Raw genomic sequence first — 14148 nt, 5'->3', positions numbered from 1 at the left:
AATTAACAGTTCTATCTAAACCTTCCTAACCCCAGTGGTAAAAATAGCTGTGTGTGTTAAGTCATCTCCAGCCCGAACTGTGCACAGGTGCACAGTATCATCAATGAGCATGGAATTATTTGCAGACTTGATCTGTGTGACCTGAGCAATGAGTTTGCAGATTTCAGTACTGGATTAGTCTTTGACCTGGACCAAACAGAAGAGTTGCAAAATTGCATCCTGACAGACCCCAGGGCTTAGTCATGTCACTGATGAAGATGCTGTGTTTGTAGACACAGTTAATTTGTGTGTCGGCCACATTATGTTAAAATAAAACTTGGAATAATTTCCAAGAGGTCAACAAAGTGCAGTACCTAACCCAAAACCTGGGAAATGATAGTGTGTCATGGGCTGAAAGAACAGGGTGCACCAGTGTGATCCCGTAATAAATGCTTGCAGGTGCACACGGAGACTTTGGTTTGCACATGGCAGATTTTGGTGGCTGAATGTTTTTCAGAAACATGCAGTTGGGTCCAAAAGGGCACGGAAATGCCAGTGAACGTTTGTGACTTTTGCTCACCCATAAAAAGACATTTGAAGGCTAACAGGAATCACAAAGTGTGTGTATCTCATTCGGTACCAGAACAGATTAAAGTAATTCACGGCCAGCCAAACAGAGCTCTTGCAGCCTTTCTGCCACCCCCCGTGGCAGGCCATGGGGGTGATGCCATGGCCAGCCCCAGTGAGCTCTCAGGATGGCACCTTCATCCTGCTGGGAAACAGGAGGGGTCTATGGCTGTCTTTACTGAGCATGCAGAAATGGAAATAGATTAAAGAGGCTTTTCCCCTCCAGCTTCTATTTGCCACCTTAATATTTTTTTTTAATTTTACCTTTATCTACAGCATGTATTAAAAACCCCACAAAGTAGTAAAGCCCTAGACTGTCTCCAGAAAATACTGACAGTGACACAGCTTGTGAGCTGGTATGCTCTCCTAGATACTAAAGCCTCTTTGTTTACTGAAGACTTACTTGTCTGTATTTTGCATTCAAGAATTCAGTTCTCTCTAGATAGCAAAGTTGGTTTAAAATGCCACTGTGCCATTCTGCTAATATTTTACATGCCTGTTGCATTGACCTTGCAGAAGTTAATCATTACACTACCATAAAGTGAAAGAGTTGTGTTTGCAGTCATGTCTAATACTGAACAGATAAACGTACTGGTAACTTGGTAGGCTTAACCTGCCTTTTCCTACTGCTTAATAATTAAAAGTAATGCTCTCAGATTTCGTCATAGCTGTTACTCTTGTTGACTCAAAAAGCAAAGGATTCTGTGGCAGGAGTGTGTGAGTGCAGAGCTGAAGCAGCTCCAGTCCCAGAGACCCAGAGCTGTGCCTTCCCCACTAGGTGGGAGTGTCTGTCTGTCTTATTCTGTTGACTTGGGCGTCTGAGTTGAATTTCCAAGAGTCAGGTTAGGAACCTGGCTGGGTGTTCTCACTGCTCAGGAGGGGATCTGTTTGGATTTTCACTTTCTAAATAATCAAGGTGATCCTCTTCAGTGAACAGTATGTGGGGAGGAGACAATGCTGCTCTACAGTAGGCAGTTCATGGTAATACATACAGTAAAATATAAAATTTACTGTAACTACAGCCAGGCAGAGAGAGGTACTCCTAATTAAAGTGAAGATGCTTCTAAGTGTGTTTGTGTAGGGACACACTGACATCCTGAATGGTCTTTCAAGTCCAGAGCACAGATTTAACTGCAGGGGATGAAGCCTGTCACATGGCTGTAATTAAGCCAAGTCTGCAGGGAGCACACAACCTGAGGCATGGAGCTTTGCAGTTACAACTGTGCTGCTTTGTAGGGCTGCTGCTGCAGCAGCTTTTCACTGGATCTTCTCACCTAAAGGGATTGATAGATTAATTAGCACAAGTTGCACAAATTAGCACAAAAATAAACCTGCTGCCTGGACCTGCTGTGGACCCACACAGCCTTGTGACACCACAGAAGCAGCTTTGACGTGTCCTACAGCAGTGTTTTAAAGCCTGTCTGGATTGATAGGAAATTCCTGGAGCTCAGAAAACTCCCTGTAGCATAGAACTTGGGAAGTCTTGACATTAGGGCTCTTTGAAATGACTGGCAGTCCCCATTGTTATGGGCTCTTGTTGCATAGAAATTTGAAGAGGAACTACAGTTTTCTGAATTATTAATTTCTGTGAAACTCTGCAGAAACACAAAAGTTGCTGGTTATTGCATATGGTATTTGCAGACAGGTTGGAGGCTTTCAGGATCTGACTTCCTGTGAGTGAGTTTTGTCCTAGTTGGAAAGGTAAAAACTTTGAAAAGTCCAGGTCTGTCTTCAGTTAGACTACGATTCCTTAGTCCTTTCTTGTTTTCATCACCTTTTTTTCTGAGGAGGAACCAAGTCTCTTGTCCCTACCTCTCCTGAGGTCCTTTATTGAGCTCCACTTCCTTTGGAGTGTGTTCTGCAGTTGTGTTCCTTGCAGCTGTGTTCCTTCTCACCAGCTGCTCCATAGTGCTGCATCTTAAAGGCTTGTCCTTTATGCTACTGGCACTAGGACTGTGACTCTAAAAGGTCAGATCTAGAAGCAAATAGCATGATGATGCAGCTTCTTTTATCCATAACCTTTGCAACACTCAGAAGATTACTGCACAGGAATTTCAGTTTTTCTTTGTTTTTGTAAGAGAAAGTTAAAAGTTTCTATGCAGTCACTACAAAAAATACCACTGACACAATAGAGGTCTGCACATCAGAAGGCAAGTGAAAAGAACATCTGTTCGTGTAAGTGTCATGATTTGAAGGTAATCTCACAATTCTGAGAAAGACTAATTTGTACTATTAGAATATTTGAACTTGACAGGAAATGGTGATGTTGCAACCCTTGTTTTGCCTCTAGAAATTCAGACCTGAGGTAGCTAAAAGCAAGAGCTCCCAGTTTTCAGGAATTTTGAAATTTGGCTGTGATCAAAACTGGATAGAATTGACAACTTGTCAGTGTTTCCAGGAATCCAGAAGCTCCCCAGGCCCTACAGCTGTCAGGAAAGTCTGGTGTCTTGTCTGTCAGGGCAGCTGTTGTGGGCTTCAAGCCTCAGGCTTCTCCAAAGGTCATTCACATAGGGCTGTTTCAAAGAAAACATTTTAGGCTCATAAAGGTATTATTTAAGAAATATCTCTGTCTGTCTATGTATCTGTCTTCTGGCTAAATGCTTCACTGGGATATTTCGAGCCACTCTTTTCCCTTTAGCAGAAATGTGTTAAGAGGCTGTAGGGAGGAGAGGAAATGCAGTCTTTCAAAGCAAGCATCATCAAGCTGTCTTTGATTTCTTCCTCCTGTAAAAGACGCACACAAGCCTGGCCAGCCTGCCAGGAGAAGAGCTGGACCCTTGGGTCCCTTGAGTGTTTGAGTTTGTTTCCCAAGTCACTGAGATGTCAGAAGGACTCTAACTTTTTCTTCCATCTGGTCTCCCCCTCTTCCTGAGTTTAATTGCAATAGGTTTTACTGGTATTTACAAGGAAATGTATTAATTAGTTTCTGCTTATTTATTTTTCTTATGGAAGAATAAGGGTCACAAAACTAAAGCTTCACCTGGGGTTTTTGGGAATGAAGGGATATGATTTATACAAGCATAAGTGTAAGACTTGGTGCTTGTTTGCATAACTAAATAAAATGGGAACAATCAACTGGAATTAGCCTGTCTGAGGGTCAAATGCTCCAATGGGAGTTTTCACTTGCCTTCATGAGATCCAGGTCAGTTCAAAGCAGCTCAGAGCCAGAATTGCTGCTTTTCTTATTATCTAGCTGGGAATTAGAGTTGTTCCTGGATTTTGTTTCATCAGAATGTAATTCATAGCAGTTAAGTGCTGGTTGCTACCCATCTACTGATATTCCTTGCTGTCCCAAATGCATTCTCTCCAGCTTGTGTGAGACTGTGCAGTGCACATGGAGTATGTGAGTGGCAAACCCATGTCTTGTATAGGGAAAAGCACAGGCTATTAAGTGGAATGAAATGTTTTTGTTACAGATGTGGCTTCTGGCATAGACACTGTGGAATGGATAGAGGTGTGGGCTAGTGATGAGGGTTCAGCCTTGAAACTGATCCTTGAAATTAACATCTGCCTCTACTCATTCTGAGCTGACCTGCCCAAATTTCTCTCCAGCGGGCTCTGATGTCAGCTTCATTAGAAAGTAGCATGTTTCTGTTGCCTCAGAGAAGTATCCAACAGCTAGATCATGTTGGGATGTCCCAACATAGACTGTCCCATCAAAGCGTTCTTTCCTTTGCCTGAGCATTTTGCATCAGCAGCCAGTATGTCACGACAATGCAGTGATCTTCCTGCTGTATTTTTTCATTCCAAATCCCAAGCAGTTCATTGTAAGGCAGTTGTGCAGGGGTAGAAAAAAGCAAAGCTGCCCATGTCCAGCTGGTGAGCTGTCCCCCGGTACTGCATCCAGGAGCATGTTTTTTAAGTGGTTGCAAAGGGATTCTGTTGATTGCATCCTTGGGCTGATCCTGACATCAGAACAGCAATATGGAGAGGTCCTAGTCTGGCTGTTACTCACTTGGAGCTTCTTGCAGAGTCTGAGCTGGACCTGACATCTGAAAATCCTAGTCCTGCCTGTAATCCTTAGGGATTATACTTTTGAGGGGGCTAATATGTGTATGTGTCTAAATATCTAAATACGATAAAAAACTTATCTCTATGTGTGTCATTCTGTTAACCTTTTCTGAATGTTTGGAGGAAAAAATGGCACAAAAACCATCTGGTTGCACTCACTCTTGCAAGCCAACATCTGGCTGCCAGACTTGAGAGGCTGTGTAATCTCTGCTCATGTGGTTTCCATGCTTTGGTTCCCCGCTACGACTGAGTGCTGCAGAGGAACTCGCCCCTCCTGGCAGAGGGTGATCTGACAATGTGTTGGAAGGACAGAAGGTGTCCACCATTAGACTTTGTTTACATGGAAGTGTTTCCAGGGTAATCCAAGTGGCAGCATTTGTGTATGGTTCTCCTAAAGCTGCATCGCTAAAGCCTTGGCCTTAAAAAGCTCTTGCTTGGGCTGGCACTGTGCTTGCAGTTACCCAGATCTATTGTAGAGGTGAAATGTCAGTCCTGCACTATGGATGCAATAAAAGTGAATGCTTCTGGTTAGCTTCTGAACAGAAATTCAGGAAAAATGTGCTTTGCTTTCCTTACACACCTCACACACATGAAAGGAAATGAGACCTTGTGTATTTCCTCTTTGATTTATTTGTGGATGAATGGAAAGGGTGGGATAATAGTGCAGTTCATACAAAGAAGGAGGACATGGGTGCTGGAGCCTCTACTGTCTGGGTAGCCACTTTGGACACTCCAAAATTCAGGAGAGCAGCATGGAATTCTTCCTCTGCTGACATGGGCCTGAACATGTATCTCCCACTGGTGTGCCCTGTCTGCCCTGGCAGGAGCATTTCAAAGGTGAGGGGTTTTGAGTTCCTGCAGCCAAAATGACTGAACTGCTTGTTAGCTGAGGTAGTCAGGCAAAGGTGACACCCTCCAGACCAGTGCCCAAGGTACTCCCCTACAAAGGAGGATCTGGAAATCCAAAAAATACTGTGGGCAGAATCCTGACTACTCAAGGGGAGCCATCTGCCCTCAGCATGATCTCGTTCCACTCTTTCCAGCTCCAAGCATTTGGTGACTTCGGATGAATTGGCAAGACATTTTGAATCAGTCAACACCCCATATTCAGTAAATAAGTTATTTGCTTCTCCCAGTCTTGCCCAAAGCATTTTTCAGTTGCATGAAACTATTTTCTATTGGCTTGAAAGGGGAAGAGGAATGAAATAAATTTGTTGACTGACTCAGAGAACATGTAACAGCAGCTAAACAAGAAGTTTGATTTTTCTGATTTTTGTCACGATCAAATTTAGACTCCATCTTCCACAGATATTTATTCAGGCTGTGGAATGCTGCTTTTCCAAAGGAATTCACAATGAATTTGTTCATCTCAAGTCAGAATGACTGTCTTGGTGGCAGTTAGCACTGACATTTGGGTTATGTTAACGAGAGCAAAATTAAATATAGTGCAAAACTAAATTTAGCACAAAGTAGGAACCAGTAACATGAAAAAGAAATGAAAAAGAAGAAAGAACTACCTATCAGACTGCAGATCAAAGGGAGAAAATTTTTGGAAATTCCCAGCTCTAGTTTATAGTTCGGGATTTTTTCAAGGGAAAAAAAATACAATAGCCTGAAAACTGTGGTAGTACTTTTCTTTTTTGAAGCCACATAACTCACCTCCTATTGGAGGAGCAATCAGGCTTTATCCTTCACCGTGACCAGAAAAATAAATCAGTGGAAGAGACAGAGAGAAGAAAAAGGCTCTGGTTTTGTCTTTCGTAATAATTTGCAAAGTTCTTGAAAACAGTGAAAAATTTGTAAAACTTTTCTGAGAAAAAAGCTCCAACAGAGGAATCAGAAAAATAATATAACTGGAAAACAACAAAACAAAAAAAACCAAAAAGGCTGCTAGGAGAAAGCCAGTATGTTGGTTATCTGTTGCAGGATATTTTTGGTGGAGATTTAAAGCTGCCATAGAAGTCAGTAGCATTACCACCATCCACTCAAAACAACCACCACCTCCATTGCCATCACCTGTCAAATTCTCAGGTTGCAGTCAAGGATTATCAAGCATGCCCCAGCCTTGTTAGCAGTAATCTTTAAGAAAAATATGTCAGATAACAGAGAGGCCTGACTTAGACCAGACTACATCCTACTGCCACATTATTTTCACTCTCAAATTGAACTAACATGAAACTAGGCAGCATTAATGTATGTAGGGACCCTCTGCTCTCTGTAGAGGTAGCTGTTCCTTATCACCAAAGGAAAAGCTCCCAGAAGAGCCTGTAGCTCCTTGTGGGGTTTATTGTCTAATGTGTCAACATTCCAGCTTCCAACATCAACCTTTCCTGAGTGACAGCAGCTGCACAGCCCAGATCCTCATGACTCAAGCAGAGCAGGCAGCTGGATGAATCCATCAGACAGCTGTGTGTTCAGCCACGGTCTACACAGGCAGAGAGGAGCACTTCCAGCAGGAGATGCTATTTATTTCCATAGCAACAAAATAATCCGTTTTTTGTCACTTTCTTTGCCATGTGGCAAACAGACAATGGTAACCCCATCTACTTCTTGTGCTCTCTCGTATGTCAGTATGCAGAGGTCTAAATTCTGAACAAATATATTTCTCTCTGATTTGTATTAAATTGTTCACATGTGGTGTTCATAGCCAAGAGTGTAATGGAGTAAAAAGCCTGCTGCATTTCAGAGACCTCTCTACCAGGCAAATCTCAACACATCTCTAGAGCTGCTGAAGTCCTTGACATTATGCCTGCTGGTCTTGCCCTGCATCCTCAGCACTTGTTTCATTCTTAAGTCCTACAGGAAACCTCAATTGCAATTTCCTTAAGACACAGGACATCAATACATTTCAGAAGGAACATAAGCAGCAGAGACCAGAAAAAATGTTCCTGCTTTCTAAAAACACATCAGATTTGTATGTATTTGGACAAGGCTTGAGTATCTTGAGAAGTGTTTTGTGTTTTTTTGTTGGGAACTGCTGGAGTCCTTAGGAGCCCCAGCACCATGATGATGGTCTGTGAATGTCTGCTTCCTAAGGCTGGATTAGAACAGCTATGAACTTGTGGCTTCTCACTCTTCTTTCAGTTCCACTTAGCAGATTAAGGTTATGAAATTTAATGTGGCATCACAGTCCAAGCAATTATTGCTGGGGCTGTGGTGGTGTCTAGAAGGTCATTGCCTGAACCCTTGGCCTGAGATAAAATTAGTATTAAAAGAGCCCTCTGTGTAAGCAGGGTCTGGGAGCTGCTGGCTGTGTGTGGGATGGATGAAGCTGCCTGCTTGCTCCCCTGAGGCACAGCCATAAATACTGCTGTGATAATGAGAGCTTGCAGAAAAATCTGAGACAGCTCTTCCTCAGAGGGATGCCGACTTGGAAGTAGTTTGAATAGCAATATATGTTCTCTAACAAAGAGCTTTGGGAAATCCCATATTCTTCTGAGATTCCCTAGTGAATGTATTAACTGCATCTGAGGTATTTTTGCACAAGTTCACATCCAACAACTGGACCAGGATATAGGAATACATTCCCAAAATGTGAATGGGTGATGCTGGTAAAATATTGCTATAAAGTAATAAAAGTAAGGTTTTTTTTTTTCTTAAAACACCCATAATTAAAGCTGTAGAGAAACTAATAATCTATTTATTTGGAGGTAATCAATCATGTTGGGCCTGGCTTATGCAGGAATTTATGCAAAATAGATGATCACAGTGTCTCTTTGTGTTTTAAAGCCTGTAAATTTAATATTTTTCCTCCCATTATTATTTTAGCATAAAAGTAAGGGTTTTTTTCCTCAAAACACCCATAATTAAAGCTGTAGACAAACTAATAATCTATTTATTTGGAGGTAATCAATCATGTTGGGCCTGGCTTATGCAGGAATTTATGCAAAATAGATGATCACAGTGTGTCTTTGTGTTTTAAAGCCTGTAAATTTAATATTTTTCCTCCCATTATTGTTTATTTCCTACTAATTTGTTTACTCTTTCTCCTTGATGAGAAGTTGAGTTCTCTCTCCGTGCAGAAGCTGAAAGCTTTGATCAAATTCTTGCCTTCCTCTTTCTAATGTGTATAATCCAGTAGAGAAGGATGTCTGTGGCTAGTCTGAGCCTCTGCACTGAAGTGTATGGAATAACCAGGTTTTCCAAGGCCAACAAATTCTGTGTAATACAAGAGAGCCTCAGCAAGAAATTAAGATATCTTGTTTTAGAGGCAACTATAACTAATCTCCCTAATGTAATCAATCACACTAATGTAATATAATTTTTTTTGGTCCTAGAAGAAGGAAAGTTTGGATAGGAAACTTTCAGGAAGAACTAAGGAGCTGTACTTCTAATGTAGGCAGGAGACCTGGGTTGCCAAGAAGATAGGTTAGACATGGTGAGCAATAGGTTTTTATTTGGACTACAAATGTTCACAGCCCAGTTTTGTGTTCCCATGCTTTGCTTTGTTTAATGGAGCTCTCTTTCATGCTCTGTCACCAATTGTATGAACATGGACTCAATCACACTAATGTAATATAATTTATTTTTGTCCTAGAAGAAGGAAAGTTTGGATAGGAAACTTTCAGGAAGAACTAAGGAGCTGTACTTCTAATGTAGGCAGGAGACCTGGGTTGCCAAGAAGATAGGTTAGACATGGTGAGCAATAGGTTTTTATTTGGACTACAAATGTTCACAACCCAGTTTTGTGTTCCCATGCTTTGCTTTGTTTAATGGAGCTCTCTTTCATGCTCTGTCACCAATTGTATGAACACGAACTTCAACCAAAGATGAGATTTTTCTTGTAGCAGATCTGTGAACCTGCTTTGTTTTCAGCATCTCTTTGAAGGAATGGCTGTCAGCCTGGTACTTACATCTCTCCTTGTCCTGCCCTCACCAGAGCAGTGTGCAGAGGGTAAAAGCACCTCTGAGTGATGCTTAATATCCTGTTAATTGATCACAGCCTCCCATTAACTCAGTGGAGAATCTCAGGCTGTTGATTTTATAGAGAAAAGAAGTCAAGTTAAGTTGAGGCAAGATATATTGTTACCTGTGAAGCATGTACACCAGATGAGACTATAAATGTAGTTTTCTTGTGATCTTGGTATAACTTCAGTAAGGATTGATGTGAAAACCCATGAGGTGGACCCTTTAAAGTAACAAACATTGCCTAGGAAAAAGCTCCAGGATATATCATTACCTGTGAAGCATGTACACCAGATTAGACTACAAATGTAGTTTTTTGTGATCTTGGCATAACTTCAGTAAGGATTGATGTGAAAAACCATGAGGTGGACCCTTTAAAGTAACAAACATTGCCTAGGAAAAAGCTCCACTGCTGTAGAGGGATGGCTGAAATGACAGATGGGTTTTCCTCTCTAGTACAGTGAATTTCTCTCCTAGTATTCTGGGAAGGGAATTGTATCACACCAAAACACTGCCCTTCTTCCTCCCCAGGGCGTGGGGCCTGGGTGTTTTTTTGCATCAGCCTGCCATACAAGAAGCCAGGATGCAGCCTTCTCCTGTGTTTGATAGGTTTTTAAACTAGGCAGTGTCTTTGGGCTGTTAGGGAAGCTGCAGATGCTGCTGATTCAGCTGATGGCTCTGTAGGACCCCATAGCAGGGAAGAGGGCTGGCCTGAGTGCATCCTTCTGCACATCTGAGAGTGTCATTGCAGCAGGTGGCCTCCTCTTGTTCCTGGGAACAAACCTCCTTAAGTGAGGCCATGCAACTTATTTTGCAGCCTTTCAGGCTACCTTCTCCCTGAGCTTGTGTTCAGATCCCTTACAACAGCTTGCTTTGGAGTCACATCTGTCCCTCTCCACTGGGTATGAGAAGAGCCCAAGGCTGGCAGCACTGCAGGATTTGTTGCCTTGGTTGTGTGTCCTGCCTGGATGCAGGGCAGCCACTGGGGTACCAGTGAGGCCTTCCCTAGGTGCCCACTCATCCACAGACCCAGGCTGCTGTTCCTGACTCTTCCTGGAAGGCAGAGGAGTACAGGGACGTTCTTCCTAGAGAAGGGGCAGCAGCTGCATTTAAATCCCTTATGCACGGGGCCATCTTTTCCAGCACTGCAGTGATTTTGCTACTGCTAGGAGGACAAATTTCCAGCTCTGTTTGTCGTTTGTGACTCTCAGGGACACAGGATATGGGTGTGTATCTTAGACTCTCACTTAGGCACTCAGGAATGGCAGTCCCTGAATCCAGCAGCACTGTGGTGTCAGCATAGTGCTGGAGAGGAGTGTGCTTGGAAGAAAACCATTTATCAAACTGTGTTTTGTTGACTCAAAGCCCTAGAACAGCAAAACACTTCAGCAGGTATTTGATTATAAACAGAGGAACACTCATTAAATTAAAGAGCAACCAAGCATGGTTTACCTAGATGGGCAGTGCTATTAAAAGGGCAGCAGCTGGCCAGCTGTGCCCTTCGAGAACAACACAGGACTCTTGGGGTAAAATTACCTTTTTGGCCAACATTTTGTCATGTATGACACCGCTTCTCTCTGATAGACAGAGCTGACTGGAAGAAAAACTCAGAAAAACCTAGAGAGATGAAATGGGGGAATCTAACAAGCATAGACCTTAATCTCTAATATTCCTACTTCTGCAATGGTGCAACTGACAGTCATAAACTTTGCATGAAAGATGAAATTTCATTTTGGATTCATTAGAAGATTCTCATGCTGCTGAAGAAAAAAAAAAAGAGAAAATTACACTCCCTTATGAATTGCCAAGGGATCGCACAATAGCTGCATTTATTTTATTAGCCTTCTGACCTTTCCCTTCTCTGGTGAGGTTTCTTTTTCCTATTAGCTCTATTAGAGTGTCTACTGAGATGGCAACCAAACAGACACTGTTATTGTTGGCTAACTTGCTCTTTTAGCAGGCAACAGGGATGCACAGGCCATGAGCAGATGCACATCCAGCCTGTGGTAGGCGTGGGAGCCACACCATGCCTGGGACACCAGGCTCTGGTAGGAAGCCCTCACTGTGGACACCACCGTGCTGAGAATGCTGCATCTATTTTCATGAAGTGCTTCAAGTCATGCTTGACTTGTAGCCTGGGAGTGATTTTTTTGCCTCCAGTGGAGGATGGTTATTTTGTTTTGTACCATTCATGTATTTTTTGCACAGATATTGGAGGTTTTCCCCCACTCTTTTTTATAACTGCCCCCCAAGACCTCTTCCTCTGGCAGTGATCAGTGTTAGACCGTGTGGTGATGGCTGGATGCTTTCTGCCCCCATGGTTTCTAGGGCAGGTTGGTTTGCAACAAAGAACTGCAGCTTCTGGAGAGATGGATGCGATTATTGTGGCAGCACTTTCCCGAAGCACTATGTGGATTTTGTGTCCTTAATTTAACTGGCTGCTCTGCATCAGTGGCAGAACTGAGTGTTTCAAGAATTTATACCAAGCAGTAAGGGTCGACTGTCATGCTGGCATGGAGCAGGACTATGGAATTTTTGGACTTATATGGAAGTTTGAGAAAACTTCAGAAATAATTCTGGAATATGCCCAGCAGACTGCATGGTAACAGAGGATCTGGCTGAGGAATTTATAGCTGTGGGGAGAGAATAATCATCCTTTTTCTAAAGAAATTTTGATCCCAGGAGGGGAAAAAACAACTCAGAAGACTAGTGGAGAATTTGTCAATTATCTTTTCCTTCGTGGGTAACTTATCTGGGATCTATATATAAAAATCATAGTAATAACACAAACACTACTGAATTTAGCAGAAGCATTTAAGGAGAATTTGGGGATAGGATCTCACCAGATTTCCTGAATGCCAAGATTGTAGTCCTGTGTTATTCTAATATTAGTCACTTCCAGCAGATAAGATTGCTTAAAAACCTCAGCCAATCTCCAGTTTCAGGAGGGCTGAACCAAGCCAGTTAAGAACAGTTAAATTGCTAGTTCTTGAACATAAGTGGCAGCATGATAAATGTGACCTGTTAACTCCAGGAAAGTGCAGCCAATTTTTCTTTAGTTTAGCCTTAGGGAAAAAGCATATTAAAACTTTTGTGTGTTGGCATTTGAATACTTCTATCTTTAGACAAATGGCACCACAACTCTAGAGTTTAGGGAGGAAGGCTGAATCAATTGCTCTTACACAATTACTCCATATAATTGCTTTGTTCTCCTAACCAATTTCCTTGTAATATTTTACCACTTAGGAGACTTAGGTACTTGCTGTAATCCATGGCACTAGACTCTTACTCTTTACACTACCAAAAAACTCCCACCTTTCCCTCTTTCTGTAGCTGTCTAGGTACTGGGGAAATGTTTACAGTAGCTGCATTTGCCACTTAGGAGACTTAGGTACTTGCTATAATCCATGGTACTAGACTCTTTACACTACCAAAAATCTCCCACCTTTCTCTCTTTCTGTGACTGCCTAGGTACTGGGGAAATGTTTACAGTAGCTGCATTTCTTGCACACCAGAGGTGTTTGAAATATTGCATCAGCCTGGCAAAGAGACAGCTGGAAGCAACCCTGATACCCCAGCATGGGTTGTGCTTGTCTTAAGCAAAAAAAGAGGTAATTGCTGATTCTCTCAGGGAAGCTGTACATCTAAAAGTGAGCAAATGACTAACTGTGCTATTAGAGGAGATGTGATAAGAAGGAGATACCTCAGACAGTGGGGACAATAGAGAGGAATAGCGCCAGGGCCCATGCAGTTATGGAACAGGCCCTCAAGGTATACTTTGAGATCATGCACCACCTCAAGGTGAAGTTATGCCAGCCCTTTGTGATAGCCATCAGGAGGTGATCTGGTACCCTAGATTCCTAACACAAACAATCAGGAATTTGGACTGTGCTATTGCAATTAAAATAGTTAACAGCTGCACTGCCTCTCGTAGCATGAACAAGTGATGTTCACCTCTCTGTGATTCCACACTGATCCCACCTCACCAGCCATTTGAGCATCCTGTGATTTTCCACAAAGCTAGTCATGCCAGGCAGAGCAGGGGAGACTGTGAGGCTCTTCTGGGCCCCATGGCACAAGGAGTTAAGTCAGGACCAGGGTGAACACAGTACAGAAACGCAGGTATGAACTAGAAACTACCTTCTACCCTCTTACTGTATTTTTCTCTCTTTTTTTGGGCACAGATGCAGAAATCCCAGTTGCAAAATCCCAGTTAATCCCAGATAATCCCAGTCGCAAAATCCCAGTTAAAAACCAGAAGGAATTAACAGTACCTGGTCCTCTCTTAGGCCCAGGCAGTACCTCTAGTTATCCAGTTTGAGCCACAGAGTATGTCAAGAATGTATGTACCATTGTGGACTGGGAAGATGTCTGCTCCATAAACTCTGAAGCCTTAATTGCTTCAGCTAGAAATATCTCTAAATGAATATTGCCAAACAGTGTATGGTTTTCAACTGGCAGCTAGTATTTTAATATGTTTTTGATCAGGACTAGTCAGGAGAATAATGGAGTGAAAGAAATTCCAACCCAATGCATTCATGGCATCATGTTTAATTGCAGTGAACTAAATAGTGCAAATTACCCTAATGATCACTTTCAATTTAATTGCTGGGCTACCTTTGTATT

This window comes from Passer montanus, unplaced genomic scaffold, assembly GCF_014805655.1.
Source record: "Passer montanus isolate IOZ18808 unplaced genomic scaffold, ASM1480565v1 scaffold2, whole genome shotgun sequence".
In the NCBI taxonomy this organism is placed as follows: domain Eukaryota; kingdom Metazoa; phylum Chordata; class Aves; order Passeriformes; family Passeridae; genus Passer; species Passer montanus.
Note: the sequence above shows the minus strand (reverse complement) of the source record.